Source organism: Chiloscyllium punctatum, chromosome 13 (genome assembly GCF_047496795.1).
Source record: "Chiloscyllium punctatum isolate Juve2018m chromosome 13, sChiPun1.3, whole genome shotgun sequence".
NCBI lineage: Eukaryota > Metazoa > Chordata > Chondrichthyes > Orectolobiformes > Hemiscylliidae > Chiloscyllium > Chiloscyllium punctatum.
Genome location: NC_092751.1, coordinates 16,830,036 through 16,843,190, shown reverse-complemented (window position 1 = coordinate 16,843,190; position 13,155 = coordinate 16,830,036).

The window sequence follows — 13,155 nt, the reverse complement described above, 5'->3', positions numbered from 1 at the left end:
AGGGAGGGGGCAGAGAGAGGGGATGGAGAGAGGGGACAGAGAGGAGGGGACAGAGAGGGGGGACAGAGAGGGGGCGGACAGACAGAGGTGGGGCAGAGCAAGGGGATCAGAGAGACAGGGGGCAGGGAGGGTGAAATGAGTGAGGGTGGGACAGAGAGAGGGAGACAGAGAGAAGGGGGACAGAGATAGGGGGGACAGAGAGGGGGTACAGAGTGAGGGTGACAGAGAGAGGGGACAGAGGGAGGGGGACAGAGAGAGGGGGACAGAGAAAGTGGAAAAGAGAGGGGCGAACATAGAGGGGGACACGGAGAGGGGGTACAGAGAGAGGGGGTACAGAGAGAGAGGGGGGCAGAGAGAGGGTGGACAGAGTGAGGAAAAAGAGAGATGGGGACAGAGAGAGGGGGACAGAGACAGAGTGGAACAGAGAGAGGGTGGACAGAGAGGGGGGATGGAGAGAGGGGGACAGAGAAAGGGGAGGCAGAGAGCGCGGTGACAGAGAGAGGGGGCAGAGGGAGAGTGTGGACAGAGGGAGAGTCTGGACAGAGTGAGGGTGGACAAAGGGGAGCAGAGGGGGGACAGAGAGAGTGTGTGGACAGAGAGAGGGTGGAAAGAGACGAGGGCAGGGAGAGGGGGGACAGAGAGGGTGCACAGAGAGAGTGTGGAAAGAGAGAGGGTGGACAGAGAGAGGGTGGACAGAGAGAGAGGGACAGAGAGAGGGGTGACAGAGAGAGGGGGACAGAGAGAGGGGGACAGAGAGAGGGGGGCAGAGAGGGGGGCAGAGAGGGGGGCAGAGAGAGGTTGGACAGAGAGATTGTGGCCAGAGAAGGGTGGACAGAGCGAGGGGGAGATAGAGAGGGGTGACAGAGATGGGGCAGAGTGAGGGGGGCAGAGAGAGAGCTGACAGAGAGAGAGTGGACAGTGAGAGGGGATCACAGAGAGAGGGGGACACAGCGAGAGGGACAGAGAGAGGGGGGACAGAGGGAGGCGGGACAGAGGGAGACGGGGATAGAGAGAGAGGGGACCAGAGAGAGAGGGGGCTGAGAGAGAGGGGGCCAGAGAGAGATGGGGACAAAAAGAGTGGGGGTCAGAGAGAGTGGGGTTCAGAGTGAGAGGGGGACAAAGAGAGTGGGGGTCAGAGAGAGTGGGGGACAGAGAGAGTGGGGGGACAGAGAGAGACGGGAAAGAGAGAGGGGATGGAGAGAGGGGACAGAGAGGAGGGGACAGAGAGGGGGGACAGAGAGGGGGCGGACAGACAGAGGTGGGGCAGAGCAAGGGGATCAGAGAGACAGGGGGCAGGGAGGGTGAAATGAGTGAGGGTGGGACAGAGAGAGGGAGACAGAGAGAAGGGGGACAGAGATAGGAGGGACAGAGAGGGGGTACAGAGTGAGGGTGACAGAGAGAGGGGACAGAGGGAGGGGGACAGAGAGAGGGGGACAGAGAAAGTGGAAAAGAGAGGGGCGAACATAGAGGGGGACACGGAGAGGGGGTACAGAGAGAGGGGGGTACAGAGAGAGAGGGGGGCAGAGAGAGGGTGGACAGAGTGAGGAAAAAGAGAGATGGGGACAGAGAGAGGGGGACAGAGACAGAGTGGAACAGAGAGAGGGTGGACAGAGAGGGGGGATGGAGAGAGGGGGACAGAGAAAGGGGAGGCAGAGAGCGCGGTGACAGAGAGAGGGGGCAGAGGGAGAGTGTGGACAGAGGGAGAGTCTGGACAGAGTGAGGGTGGACAAAGGGGAGCAGAGGGGGGACAGAGAGAGTGTGTGGACAGAGAGAGGGTGGAAAGAGACGAGGGCAGGGAGAGGGGGGACAGAGAGGGTGCACAGAGAGAGTGTGGAAAGAGAGAGGGTGGACAGAGAGAGGGTGGACAGAGAGAGAGGGACAGAGAGAGGGGTGACAGAGAGAGGGGGACAGAGAGAGGGGGACAGAGAGAGGGGGGCAGAGAGGGGGGCAGAGAGGGGGGCAGAGAGAGGTTGGACAGAGAGATTGTGGCCAGAGAAGGGTGGACAGAGCGAGGGGGAGATAGAGAGGGGTGACAGAGATGGGGCAGAGTGAGGGGGGCAGAGAGAGAGCTGACAGAGAGAGAGTGGACAGTGAGAGGGGATCACAGAGAGAGGGGGACACAGCGAGAGGGACAGAGAGAGGGGGGACAGAGGGAGGCGGGACAGAGGGAGACGGGGATAGAGAGAGAGGGGACCAGAGAGAGAGGGGGCTGAGAGAGAGGGGGCCAGAGAGAGATGGGGACAAAAAGAGTGGGGGTCAGAGAGAGTGGGGTTCAGAGTGAGAGGGGGACAAAGAGAGTGGGGGTCAGAGAGAGTGGGGGACAGAGAGAGTGGGGGACAGAGAGAGACGGGAAAGAGAGAGGGGATGGAGAGAGGGGACAGAGAGGAGGGGACAGAGAGGGGGGACAGAGAGGGGGCGGACAGACAGAGGTGGGGCAGAGCAAGGGGATCAGAGAGACAGGGGGCAGGGAGGGTGAAATGAGTGAGGGTGGGACAGAGAGAGGGAGACAGAGAGAAGGGGGACAGAGATAGGAGGGACAGAGAGGGGGTACAGAGTGAGGGTGACAGAGAGAGGGGACAGAGGGAGGGGGACAGAGAGAGGGGGACAGAGAAAGTGGAAAAGAGAGGGGCGAACATAGAGGGGGACACGGAGAGGGGGTACAGAGAGAGGGGGTACAGAGAGAGAGGGGGGCAGAGAGAGGGTGGACAGAGTGAGGAAAAAGAGAGATGGGGACAGAGAGAGGGGGACAGAGACAGAGTGGAACAGAGAGAGGGTGGACAGAGAGGGGGGATGGAGAGAGGGGGACAGAGAAAGGGGAGGCAGAGAGCGCGGTGACAGAGAGAGGGGGGCAGAGGGAGAGTGTGGACAGAGGGAGAGTCTGGACAGAGTGAGGGTGGACAAAGGGGAGCAGAGGGGGGACAGAGAGAGTGTGTGGACAGAGAGAGGGTGGAAAGAGACGAGGGCAGGGAGAGGGGGGACAGAGAGGGTGCACAGAGAGAGTGTGGAAAGAGAGAGGGTGGACAGAGAGAGGGTGGACAGAGAGAGAGGGACAGAGAGAGGGGTGACAGAGAGAGGGGGACAGAGAGAGGAGGACAGAGAGAGGGGGGCAGAGAGGGGGGCAGAGAGGGGGGGCAGAGAGAGGTTGGACAGAGAGATTGTGGCCAGAGAAGGGTGGACAGAGCGAGGGGGAGATAGAGAGGGGTGACAGAGATGGGGCAGAGTGAGGGGGGCAGAGAGAGAGCTGACAGAGAGAGAGTGGACAGTGAGAGGCGATCACAGAGAGAGGGGGACACAGCGAGAGGGACAGAGAGAGGGGGAACAGAGGGAGGCGGGACAGAGGGAGACGGGGATAGAGAGAGAGGGGACCAGAGAGAGAGGGGGCCAGAGAGAGAGGGGGCCAGAGAGAGATGGGGACAAAAAGAGTGGGGGTCAGAGAGAGTGGGGATCAGAGTGAGAGGGGGACAAAGAGAATGGGGGTCAGAGAGAGTGGGGGGACAGAGAGAGTGGGGGACAGAGAGAGACGGGAAAGAGAGAGGGGGGCAGAGAGAGAGGGGGACAGAGGGAGGGGGCAGAGAGAGGGGTTCAGAGGGGAGGGCAGAGAGAGGGGGTCAGAGAGAGGGGACAGAGAGCGGGGACAGAGAGAGAGGGGGACAGAGAGAGGGGGACAGAGAGAGGGGGGACAGAGAGAGGGGGGGACAGAAAGAAGGGGGCAGAGAGAGTGGGGGCAGAGAGAGGGTGGACAGAGAGAGAGGGACAGAGAGAGGGGGGGACATAGAGAGGGGGACAGAGAGAGGGGGACAGAGAGAGGGGGCAGAGAGAGGGGGCAGAGAGAGGGTGGACAGAGAGATTGTGGACAGAGAAGGTTGGACAGAGCAAGGGGGAGATAGAGAGGGGTGACAGAGATGGGGCAGAGTGAGGAGGGCAGAGAGAGAGCTGACAGAGAGAGAGTGGACAGTGAGAGGGGATCACAGAGAGAGGGGGACACAGCGAGAGGGACAGAGAGAGGGGGGGACAGAGGGAGGCAGGACAGAGGGAGACGGGGATAGAGAGAGAGGGGACCAGAGAGAGAGGGGGCCAGAGAGAGAGGGGGCCAGAGAGAGATGGGGACAAAAAGAGTGGGGGGTCAGAGAGAGTGGGGATCAGAGTGAGAGGGGGACAAAGAGAGTGGGGCTCAGAGAGAGTGGTGGACAGTGAGAGTGGGGGACAGAGAGAGACGGGAAAGAGAGAGGGGGGCAGAGAGAGAGGGAGACAGAGGGAGGGGGCAGAGAGAGGGGTTCAGAGGGGAGGGCAGAGAGAGGGGGTCAGAGAGAGGGGACAGAGAGCGGGAACAGAGAGAGAGGGGACAGAGAGAGGGGGACAGAGAGAGGGGGAAAGAGAGAGGGGGGACAGTGAGGGGGGAATAGATGGAGAGTGTGGACAGAGAGAGGGTGGGACAGAAAGAAGGGGGCAGAGAGAGAGGGGCAGAGAGAGAGGGGGCAGAGAGAGGGGTGACAGAGAGAGCGGTTGACAGAGAGAGGGGGCGCAGAGGGAGAGTGTGGGACAGAGAGAGTGTGGACAGAGAGAGGGTGGACAGAGAGAGGGTGGACAGAGTAAGGGGGACAGAGAGAGGGTTGACAGAGAGGGGGGCAGAGAGAGGGGGGGCAGAGGGAGGGCTGACAGAGAGAGTGGACAGTGAGAGGGGATCACAGAAAGAGGGGGTCACTGCGAGAGGGACAGAGAGGGGGGGACAGAGGGAGGCGGGACAGAGGGAGACGCGGGACAGAGCGAGAGGGGACCAGAGAGAGAGGGGGCCAGAGACAGAGGGGGGCGAGAGAGAGGGGGGACAAAGAGAGTGGGGGTCAGAGAGCGCGGTGACAGAGAGAGGGGGCGCAGAGGGAGAGTGTGGACAGAGAGAGGGTGGACAGAGTGAGGGGGACAGAGAGAGGGGTGACAGAGAGGGGGGGCAGAGTGAGGGGGACAGAGAGAGGGCTGATAGAGAGAGAGTGGACAGTGAGAGGGGATCACAGAGAAAGGGGGACACTGCCAGAGGGACAGAGAGAGTGGGGGACAGAGGGAGGCGGGACAGAGGGAGACGGGGACAGAGAGAGGGGACCAGAGAGAGAGGGGGCAGAGAGAGGGGGCAGAGAGAGGGGTGACAGAGAGAGCGGTGACAGAGAGAGGGGGCGCAGAGGGAGAGTGTGGACAGAGGGAGAGTCTGGACAGAGAGAGGGGGAAAGAGACGGGGGACAGAGAGAGGGTGGACAGAGAGAGTGTGGACAGAGAGAGGGTGGACAGAGTGAGAAGGACAGACAGAGGGGTGACAGAGAGGGGGGCAGAGAGAGGGGGCAGAGAGACGGCTGACAGAGAGAGAGTGGACAGTGAGAGGGGATCACAGAGAGAGCGGGTACACTGCGAGAGGGACAGAGAGAGGGGGGACAGAGGGAGGCGGGACAGAGGGAGACGGGGACAGAGAGAGAGGGGACCAGAGAGAGAGGGGGCCAGAGAGAGAGGGGGCCAGAGAGAGAGGGGGACAAAGAGAGTGGGGGACAAAGAGAGTGGGGGGTCAGAGAGAGAGGGGGACAAAGAGAGTGGGGGTCAGAGAGAGAGGGGGCAGAGAGAGGGGTTCAGAGGGGAGGGCAGAGAGAGGGGATCAGACAGAGGGGGACAGAGAGAGGGGGACAGAGAGAGTGGGGTCAGTGAGGGGGGAACAGAGGGTGAGTGTGGACAGAGAGAGGGTGGACAGAAAGAAGGGGGGCAGAGAGAGGGGGGCAGAGAGTGGGGGCAGAGAGTGGGGTGACAGAGAGAGCGGTGACAGAGAGAGGGGGCGCAGAGGGAGAGTGTGGACAGAGGGAGAGCCTGGACAGAGAGAGGGGGGAAAGAGACGGGGACAGAGAAAGAGTGGACAGAGAGACTGTGGACAGAGCGAGGGTGGACAGAGAGAGGGTGGACAGAAAGAAGGGGGCAGAGAGAGGGGTGACAGAGAGAGAGAGTGTGGACAGAGAGTTGACAGAGACAGGGGGGAAAAGAGAGGGTTTTCAGAGACGGGGGCAGAGACAGGGGGACAGAGAGAGGGTGGACAGAGAGAGAGGGACAGAGAGAGGGGGACAGAGAGAGAGGGGATATAGAGAGGGTGACAGAGAGGGGGACAGAGAGGGGACAGAGAGAGGGGGGACAGAGAGAGAGAGTGTGGACAGAGAGTTGACAGATACAGGGGGGAAAAGAGAGGGTTTTCAGAGACGGGGGCAGAGAAAGGGGGACAGAGAGAGGGTGGACAGAGAGAGAGGGACAGAGGGAGGGGGACAGAGAGGGGACAGAGAGAGGGGGGAAGAGAGAGCGGAGTCAGAGAGAGGGGGTACAGAGAGAGAGGGGAGAGAGAGAGGGGGACAGAGAGATGGGCGGCAGAGAGGGGGCGACATAGAGAGAGTGTCGACAGAGAGAGGATGGACAGAGAGTGGGGGGCAGAGAGAGGGAGGACTGAGACGGGGGGACAGGGTGAGTGGGACAGAGAGTGGGTGAACAGGGAGAGGGGGCAGATAGAGGTGGACAGAGAGGGGACAGAGAGGGGACAGAGAGAGGGGGGCAGAGAGCGCGGATTCAGAGAGAGGGGGTACAGAGAGAGAGGGGACAGATAGAGGGGGACAGAGAGAGGGGCGGCAGAGAGGGGGCGACAGAGAGTGGGCGACAGAGAGTGGGCGACAGAGAGAGAGTGTGGACAGAGAGAGGATGGACAGAGAGTGGGGGGCAGAGAGAGGGAGGACTGAGACGGGGGGACAGGGTGAGTGGGACAGAGAGAGAGTGGACAGGGAGAGGCGGCAGATAGAGGGGGACAGAGAGAGGGGTCAGACAGAGGGGGGCAGAGAGAGGGGGCAGAGACAGTGGGGCAGAGAGAAGATGGCACAGGGTGTCGAGGGGCGGAGGGGCAGTGAGGGGGGCAGGGGGTGTGGGGGGGCAGAGAGAGGGGTGCAGAGAGAGCGGGGCAGAGAGAGGGGTGACAGTGAGAAGGGGTGCAGAGAGAGGGGGGCAGAGAGAGGGGTGACAGAGAGAGAGGGACAGAGAGGGGACAGAGAGGAGAGAGTGTGGTCAGAGAGTTGACAGAGACAGGGGGGCAGAGAGAGGGTTTTCAGAGACGGGGGGCAGAGACAGGGGGACAGAGAGAGGGTGGACAGAGAGAGAGGGACAGAGAGAGAGGGACAGAGAGAGGGGGACAGAGAGAGAGGGACAGAGAGGGGACAGAGAGAGGGGGACAGAGAGGGGACAGAGAGAGGGGGGAATGAGAGAGCGGAGTCAGAGAGAGGGGGTACAGAGAGAGAGGGGACAGAGAGAGGGGGACAGAGAGAGGGGCGGCAGAGAGGGGGCGACAGAGAGTGTCGACAGAGAGAGGAAGGACAGAGAGTGGGGGGCAGAGAGAGGGAGGATTGAGACGGGGGACAGGGTGAGTGGGACAGAGAGAGAGTGGACAGGGAGAGGGGGCAGATAGAGAGGGACAGAGAGGGGATGAAAGGGGACAGAGAGAGGGGGGCAGAGAGAGCGGATTCAGAGAGAGGGGGTACAGAGAGAGAGGGGACAGAGAGAGGGCACAGAGAGAGGGGCGGCAGAGAGGGGGCGACAGAGATTGGGCGACAGGGAGAGAGGGTGGACAGAGAGAGGATGGACAGAGAGTGGGGAGCAGAGAGAGGGAGGACTGAGACGGGGGGACAGGGTGAGTGGGACAGAGAGAGAGTGGACAGGGAGAGGAGGCAGATAGAGGGGGGCAGAGAGAGGGGGGCAGAGACAGTGGGGCAGAGAGAAGATGGCAGAGGGTGTCGGGGAGCAGAGGGGCATGGAGGGGGGCAGGGGGTGTCGGGGGGCAGAGAGATGGGACAGAGAGAGCGGGGCAGAGGGAGGGGTGACAGTGAGAAGGGGTGCAGAGAGAGGGGGCAGAGAGAGGGGTGACAGAGAGAGAGTAGACAGTAAGAGGGGATCACAGAGAGAAGGGGACACTGATAAGTGGACAGAGAGAGGGGGACAGAGAGAGGGGGACAGAGAGAGGGGGGACAGATAGAGACGGGAACAGAGAGAGACGGGGACAGAGAAAGACAGGGCAGTGAGAAACGTGGCAGAGAGAGACGGGGACAGAGATGGCGCAAGTGAGAGGGGGGCAGAGAGAGGGGTTCAGAGAGAGGGGTTCAGAGAGGGTGTGCAGAGAGAGAGGGGCAGAGAGAGCGGAGTCAGAGAGAGGGGGTACAGAGAGTGCGAGTGCGAGCAGCAGGTAAGGTAACACTGTTTGTTTTAAAAGTACTTACCGGTAGCGGGCAGCGGTGTTTTTTTTTAACTCTCTCTTCACAGAAAGAGCGGGAGCAGCAGGGGTAAGTGACGACGACCAGAGAGGCAGCCGAGACCGGAAGCAGGTAGAGCGTAAGCTTACCTGGGTAGGTTTGTTTCCCCTTTAAAAGCGCGCAGCTGAAGAACCCGAGGCACTACAGAGTTAGTGCCTCCCACACACCCTCCTCCTCTAACCTAATAATAAGATGCGTTGTGGCAAGTAGGTAAGTGCTGAATTTTGCTTGTTGTATTCTTTAGACCCAGTTTTGTTTTATAATAAAGGTTAGCTTTAGAGGGATGGAAGTGAAGGCAGTGCAATGTTCCTCCTGCAAGATGTATGAGGTGAGGGATGCCATGGTCGTCCCTGCTGATTACACTTGCAGGAAGTGCACCCATCTCCAGCTCCTCCAAGACCGTGTTAGGGAACTGGAGCTGGAGTTGGATGAACTTCGGATCATTCGGAAGGCAGAGGGGGTCATAGATCGGAGCTATAGGGAAGTACTAACTCCAAAGATGGCAGAGAGATGGGTGACAGTGAGGGGGACTGGGAGGAAGCAGCCAGTGCAGGGACCCCCTGCGGCCGTTCCCCTCAAGAACAAGTATACCGTTTTGGATGCTTGTGGGGGGGACGACTTACCAGGGGTAAGTGACGGGGCTCAGGCCTCTGGCACGGAGCCTGTCCCCGCTACTCAGAAGGGAAGGGTGGAGAAGAGCAGAGCAATAATAATTGGGGACTCGATAGTTCGGGGCACAGATAGGCGGTTTTGTGGGAACGAGAGAGACTCACGTTTGGTATGTTGCCTCCCAGGTGCAAGGGTACGTGATGTCTCTGATCGTGTTTTCCGGGTCCTTCAGCGGGAGGGGGAGCAGCCTGAAGTCGTGGTCCATATTGGCACCAATGACATAGGTAGGACGAGTGCTGAGGATGTTAGACAGGCTTTCAGGGAGGTAGGTTGGAAGCTCAGAGTTTGAACGAACAGAGTTGTTGTCTCTGGTTTTTTGCCCGTGCCACGTGATAGAGAGTCGAGGAATAGGGAGAGAGAACAGTTAAATGAGTGGCTACAGGGATGGCGTAGGAGGGAGGGATTTCAGTACTTGGATAACTGGGGTTCTTTCTGGGGAAGGTGGGACCTCTATAAACAGGATGGTCTGCACCTGAACCTGAGGGGCACCAGTATCTTTGGGGGGAGGTTTGCTAGTGCTCTTGGAGGTGGGGGGGGGGGGGTTTAAACTATCTCTGCAGGGGCATGGGAACCCAGACTGTAGCTTTAGGGTGCAGGACCTGGAGTGTAGGGAGGTTATGAATATGGCATCAATCTTAAAGGAGGGTGCCTGTAAACAGAAGAGTGGCTTGAAGTGTGTATACTTTAATGCCAGAAGTATACGAAATAAGGTAGGTGAACTTGCAGCGTGGGTTGGTACCTGGGACTTCGATGTTGTGGCTATTACGGAGACATGGCTAGATCAGGGACAGGATTGGCTGTTGCAGGTTCCAGGGTTTAAATGTTTGAGTAGGGTCAGAGGTGGGGGTAAAAGAGGGGGTGTGTGTGGCTTTGTTTGTCAAAGATAGTATTACAGCGGTGGAAAGGAAGATGGACGAAGATTTGCCATCTGATGTAGTTTGGGTTGAGGTTAGGAATAGGAGAGGTGAGGTCATCCTGTTAATAGTCTTTTACAGGCCTCCTAATAGTCCCAGAATCATTGAAGAAAGGATTGCGAAGATGATTCAGGAGAAGAGTGACAGTAATAGGGTGGTTGTTATGGGGGACTTTAACTTTCCTGATATTGATTGGGAAAGCTATAGCTCAAGTTCGTTAGATGGGTCAGTGTTTGTCAATGTGTGCAGGAGAGTTTCCTGACACAATAAGTAGATAAGCCAACAAGAGGTGAGGCCATACTGGATTTGGTTCTGGGTAACGAACCAGGCCAGGTATTAGAACTAGAGGTAGGTGAGCACTTTGGGGACAGTGACCACAATTCGGTGAGTTTTACTCTAGTGATGGAGAGGGATAAGTGTGTACTACAGGGCAAGAGTTATAGCTGGGGGCAGGGAAATTATGATGCGTTGAGGCATGACTTAGGATGTGTGGATTGGAAAAGTAGATTCCAAGGCAAGAGCGTAATTGATATGTGGAACTTGTTCAAGGAGCAACTATTGAGTGTCCTTAAAAAGTGCGTACCTATCAGGCAGGGAGGAAAGGGTCGTGTGAGGGAGCCGTGGTTTAATAAGGAATTGGAATCCCTTGTTAAATGGAAGAGGGCGGCCTTTGTAAAGATGAGGCGTGAAGGTTCAATGGGGGCGATTGAGAGTTATAAGGTAGCCCGGAAGGACCTGAAGAGAGAGCTAAGAGCAGCAAGGAGGGGACATGAAAGGTCCTTAGTTGGTGGGATTAGGGAAAACCCTAAGGCTTTCTGTAGGTATGTTAGGAATAAAAGAATGACTAGGGTAGGAATAGGTCCAATCAAGGATAGTAATGGGAAGTTGCGTGTGGAGGCTGAAGAGATTGGGGAGGCACTGAATGAATACTTTTCGTCAGTATTCACTCAGGAGCAGGACATTGTTGTCGATATGAATACTGAGGCACGAATAAGTAGAATGGATGGCTTTGAGATATGTAGAGAAGAGGTGTTGGAAATTCTGGCAAGGGTGAAAATAGATAAGTCCCCTGGGCCTGATGGCATTTATCCTAGGATTCTCTGCGAAGCAAGGGAGGAGATTGCAGAGCCATTGGCCTTGAATTTTGTGTCCTCTTTGTCTACAGGAGTAGTGCCAGAGGACTGGAGGCTAGCAAACGTGGTTCCCTTGTTCAAGAAGGGGAGTAGGGATAATCCTAGTAACTATAGGCCAGTGAGTCTCACTTCTGTTGTGGGCAAAGTCTTAGAGAGAAGTGTAAGGGATAGGATTTATGCACATCTGGATAAGAATAATGTGATCAAGGATAGTCAGCATGGTTTTGTGAAGGGCAGGTCGTGCCTCACAAACCTTATTGAATTCTTTGAGAAGGTGACTAAGGAGGTAGATGAGGGGAAAGCGGTAGATGTGGTATATATGGATTTTAGTAAGGCGTTTGATAACGTCCCCCATGGTAGGCTACTGCAGAAAATACAGAGATATGGCATTGAGGGTGAGTTGGAGGTTTGGATTAGGAATTGGTTGGCTGGAAGAAGACAGAGGGTAGTAGTTGATGGCAAAGGTTCATCTTGGAGTGCCGTCACTAGCGGTGTTCCGCAAGGATCTGTTTTGGGACCATTGCTGTTTATCATTTTTATAAATGACCTGGAGGAAGGGTTAGAAGGTTGGGTGAGCAAGTTTGCGGATGATACGAAAGTCTGTGGAGTTGTTGACAGTGAGGAAGGATGTGGCAGGTTACAGCAGGATATAGAAAAGCTGCAGAGCTGGGCAGAAAGGTGGCAAATGGAGTTCAATGTAGCTAAGTGTGAGGTGATTCACTTTGGTAAGAGTAACAAAAAGATGGGGTACTGGGCTCATGGTCGGATACTTGGTAGTGTGGAACAGCAGAGGGATCTTGGTGTCCATGTACACAGATCTCTGAAAGTTGCCACCCAGGTAAATAGTGCAGTGAAGAAGGCATATGGCGTACTGGCTTTTATTGGTAGAGGAATTGAGTTCCGGTGTCCTGAGGTCATGCTGCAGTTGTATAAGACTCTGGTGCGGCCGCATCTGGAATATTGTGTGCAGTTTTGGTCGCCATACTATAGGAAGGATGTGGAGGCACTGGAACGGGTGCAGAGGAAGTTTACCAGTATGTTGCCTGGCATGGTAGGAAGATCCTATGAGGAAAGGCTGAGGCACTTGGGGTTGTTTTCTTTGGAGAAAAGAAGGTTTAGGGGTGACTTGATAGAGGTGTACAAGATGATTAGGGGATTATATAGGGTTGACAGTGAGAACCTTTTTCCACGTATGGAGTCAGTTATTACAAGGGGGCATATCTTTAAATTAAAGGGGGGTAGATATAGGACTGATGTTAGGGGTAGGTTCTTCACTCAGTAAGTTCATGGAATGCCCTGCCAGTAGCAGTGGTGGACTCTCCCTCTTTATGGGTATTTAAGCGGGCATTGGATAGGTATATGGAGGAGAGTGGGTTAGTGTAGGTTAGGTGGGCTTTGATCGGCGCAACATCGAGGGCCGAAGGGCCTGGACTGCGCTGTATTCTTCTGTGTTCTATGTTCTGTGTTCTAGAGAGGGTTTCAGAGAGAGTGGTTCAGAGAGTGTGTGCAGAGAGAGAGGGGCAGAGAGAGCGGAGTCAGAGAGAGGGGGTCGAGAGAGAGAGGGGCAGAGAGAGGGGGGACAGAGAGAGGCGTGACAGAGAGAGACGGGGCCAGAGAGAGGGGGGCAGAGAGAGGTGTGACAAAGAGAGGGGGAGCAGAGAGAGGGGGGCAGAGAGAGGGGGGCAGAGAGAGCGGGGCAGAAAGAGAGCGGACAGTGAGAGGGGATCACAGAGAGAGGGGGACACTGAGAGGGGGACAGAGACATAGGGGATAGAGAGAGGGGGGACAGAGAGAGAGGGGGCCAGAGAGAGTGGGTGACAGAGAGACAGGGGACAGAGAGAGGGCAGAGAGAGGGGGGACAGAGAGAGCGGTACAGAGAGAGGGGGAACGTGGGGGCAGAGAGAGTGGTTCAGAGAGAGTGGGAACAGAGTAAGGGGGACAGAGACCGGGGGACACAGAGAGGCGGCAGACAGAGGGAGGGACAGAGAGGAAGGGATAGAGAGTGGGGGGACAGAGAGGGGGAACAGAAGGAGGGGGACAGAGCGAGGGGGGACAGACAGCAGGGAGACAGAGAGAGAGGGGGACCAGAGAGAGGGTGGATAGAGAGAGAGAGGGGGACAGAGAGGGGGGTTATTTCGGGGGAAC